The sequence below is a fragment of the Myotis nattereri genome (genome assembly GCF_964212035.1).
Source record: "Myotis nattereri genome assembly, chromosome: 10".
NCBI lineage: Eukaryota > Metazoa > Chordata > Mammalia > Chiroptera > Vespertilionidae > Myotis > Myotis nattereri.
Window position 1 is genome coordinate 71,183,294 of NC_138085.1, and position 3,980 is coordinate 71,187,273.

Here is a 3,980-nt window from a genome sequence, read left to right on the forward strand (position 1 = left end):
GTAAGTGTGCATATGTCTGTGCCAGAGAGAGCTTCACAGAGAGAAAAGTCATATGACTTGGAACTTTTTAGCCTAGAAATAATAGAAAATCATGTGATTTTAACTGATACAGGGAATAGAAGAGGACCAGGGTTCCAAGGAACTGGAAGAACAAAAAGGAGAAAGGAGGAAATTATGAGTTAGTTCAGTTTCGGTCATGCTGAGTTCAAGGCACTAATAGGTCAACCAGAGATGGAGTCTAACAGTTTAAATTATGAATTTTATTTTAATTTTTTAAAGATACAAGAGCCTGTTTATATAGTTTCCCATTGTCTCTTCAATAGTGAACACTGCTTCAGCTACTTTACCCCTCAACAGACTTTTTTCTCCCACCTGCCCTATTTTTTAAAAAATATATTTTTATTGATTTCAGAGAGGAAGGGAGAGGAGAAAGAGATAAAAACATCAATGATGAGAGAAAATCACTGATAGGCTGCCTCCTGCATGCCTCACACTGGGGATCAAGCCTACAACCCAGGCATGTGCCCTGACTGGGAATCAAACCGTGACCTCCTGGTTCATAGGTCGACACTCAATCACCGAATTACTCAGGCCAGGCAATCAACAGACTTTTGAGCAGCTCTTGTAATACAACCACTATTTACATTAGATTAAAAATGTCCTATTTACAAATTTTAGGAACACATTTATTAAGTGGGGATTGCCTAAATAAGCAAGCATGCACCTGTGAGAGAAAATGCTAATTGCCTCCAAATCCACATTTTCTCCTTCAATATTAATAGAATTTCAGATTTTTAGTTAGGCCTATGGTCAGCTCTAATACAAACTAAATTCCGGGGGGAGGATGGGAGCAGGCTGGAAAAAGTTAATGGGGGAAAAAGGAGGACCTATGTAATATTTTTAACAATAGTTTTTTTAAAAAAAACCCTAAATTTCTCAGCTTCCCTTGCAGCTAGATCTGTCCATGTAATTAAGTCCTAGTCAATGAAATGTAAGCAGAAGTGACATGTGCATTTTCAGGGAAATATTTTTAAGGAAAGAGGGCATGACCTTCTTCCCTCTTCCTCCTTCTCACTGACTGAAATTGGGATGTAATGGCTGGAACTTGAGCAGCCATATCAAACTCTAACATAATCTTTGGAATAAGAGCACACCCAGGAATACCTGACACTTCAGAGTGCCATCTTAACCCTAAATTTCTTTCTTGCAGACACATTGTCTTTACTAACATGTAACCTTACCAACTTGTTTAAAATTTTCAGGACACAAACAAGAGTCATTTAATTAAAGAGGATTTCTTAGAGTATTAAAAGTTCACAATAATGGCACTTGTACATGGTCTTGCTAAGTTCTTGCTAAGTTTTTACTCTATGCTCATTTATAATCTACAATACAAAGAGTCAATATGAGAAAAAATTAGTGTGACTACAGTTTTACCAAAACCAAATAACAAGCAATGTATCAAAGAGTAGAACAGTATTTGTCTTGGGCATTCAGGGGAGTCTTCTGGAGGTAGGACTAGGACTAGGACTCAATGATGCAAAGTAAATAAGTTAATGAATTGTTAATAAACAGATGTGCCCAAGGTTTTAAGTTTTTAAAAGGTTTTTAGTTTAGAGGAGTTTATTTATGTGCATTCATAAACAAAGACAGAGACCTTAAGCATAAAGCTTAAATGCTTCACAAATAACTTAGTATTCAGAGGAATTGTGGTTGAGTGCTACAGGGTGAGTTGGTAGCTCTTGAGAAAGAGTTGGAAGGCAGAAAGGAAGGGTGCAGTGTGACAGTTCTCAGAGGATGAGATTAGACCTAGAACGAGTGAACCAGTTTGGAGATTTAAAAATGTCAGCCAGCCTGGCTGGTATGGCTCAGTAGTTGAGCATTGACCTATAAACCAGGAGGTCACAATTTGATTCCTGATCAGGGCATATGCTCAGGTTGCAGCTCCATCCCCAGTAGGGGGCATGCAGGAGGCAGCTGATCAATGATTGTCATTGATGTTTCTGTCTCTCCCTCTCCCTTCCTCTCTGAAATCAATATATATATTAAAAAGCAAATCAAAACCAAAAGTAAAACATGCATGGGGGGGGGGGGGCGTGGTAAGGAGAAGGGAGGGGAGGAAGCAGTGTTTTCAGTTTTTAGGATCAAGAGAGAGAAATCCTGATGATAGAGTTTACCGTGGCTGATGTTTTAGAAAGCACAAATTAGAAAAGTATTAAGTCTTCAAAAGTAATAAGATCTATTTTATAAAATTTAAACTGAATTCACAGCCCTTTGAACATATTTTATTTTAACTGTGAATTCAATTGCACTGTTGACTGGTCTTTGAGAAGGAGTATTAGATACAAAGAGCATGGACTGCTGAACCAGACTGACATAAATAGGAAACCCTGTCAGTTATGGGATGTAGTCCAATTCACGGAATCTCCTTGGGTCAGTTTTCTTATGCATAAAATGGGAAAAGTTATTGCTAACACAGGGTTATTGTGAACTTAAATGAAATAAATATCTAACGTGCCTAATATTGCCATACCCTCGGTAAATTTGTGCCAATTGAATTAATATTAAACAAGTTAGCGATATTTAACGTTAAATGAATCTTTGGAATCCAAAGGGAATCTTTTCCTGGTTTTGTTTTTACGAGTAAATTTATTTTTATTTAAATTTTTGGAGGGTGCCAAAACCTAGGAATACATTTTTAAAGAGAACCAATTAAAGAGAATCAGAAAATACAGTTAATGCTCTTTTTTTTGGGGGGGGGGGGGCGGCCTTAGACAATTTCTCACAGTTCTGGAGGCTAGAGGTCCACCATGGAGGTGTGAGCAGTTTGGCCTCTTGAGACCTCTCCCCTTGGCCAGTAGGTGGCGGGCTTCTGCCTGTGTCCCACTGTCTTTTTTTTTTTTTTTTTTTTAATGCATACACACTTTTTAAAAATATATATATTTTATTGATTTTTTACAGAGAGGAAGGGAGAGGGATAGAGTTAGAAACATCCATGAGAGAGAAACATCGATCAGCTGCTTCCTGCACACCCCCCACTTGGAATGTGCCTACAACCAAGATACATGCCCTTGACCGGAATCGAACCTGGGACCCTTCAGTCTGAAGGCTGATGCTCTATCCACTGAACCAAACCGGTTAGGGCTCCCGCTGTCTTCTTATAAGCATAACAGTCCGACGGGACTAACGTCCATCCTAATGACCTCATTTTCACTTAAGTGCCTCTTTAAAACCCTATCTCCAAATACTGTCATAGTCTGAGGTAGAGACATCGATTTCAACCATAATTTAAGCCTTTAAACACCGCGCTACCCGGACATGTTTCAGCGGCGGCCTTTGAACCTTTTGAGATGCTTCTAGTTTGGGGGAGCGTAAAATACATAGGTAACTAAATGTTGCATTTTAATTATTAAAAACAACTATGTTTTTGTCTTTTTTTAAAACAACTGTTTTTAATAAATAAATAATAAGCACAAAGTGAACGCTGCCACTACGATCTCTGGGCCTGGGGGGAGCGCCAGGCGGGGAAGGAGCGCGGGTCGGCGGGTGGCCAGATCAACCGCCGCCTGTCAAACGCCACTCGGGGCGTTTTACTTGCACCCCCTGGGGGACACCCGGAGACGCCCGCGCTCCTGACCACGACAGCGCCGGCCCTGGTACAGAATTTAGCGCTTTCACGGGCTCTGTCGCTCCTAACCCTCCTGTCCCCGGCGAGGCGGTTGGAGACTTGCCAACGGTCAACTGCTCCTTAGACTGTCCACACTTCCGAGAAGAAAATGGCCCCCGGGGGCTTGGGACGCGCTCCTGGGACGGTCACGGAGCGAGGACTTGGCGGCCCCGCGCCCCCAGCTCGGCCTCCAGCCCCTCGGGACGCAGGCGCAGTCACTGAGCTCTCCCCGCGGAGACGCTCCCGAGCTCGCCCGCGCGCTGGGCGGCGAGAGGCGGGGCCTCGCCAGGCCCGACGTCACTTCCGTGGGACG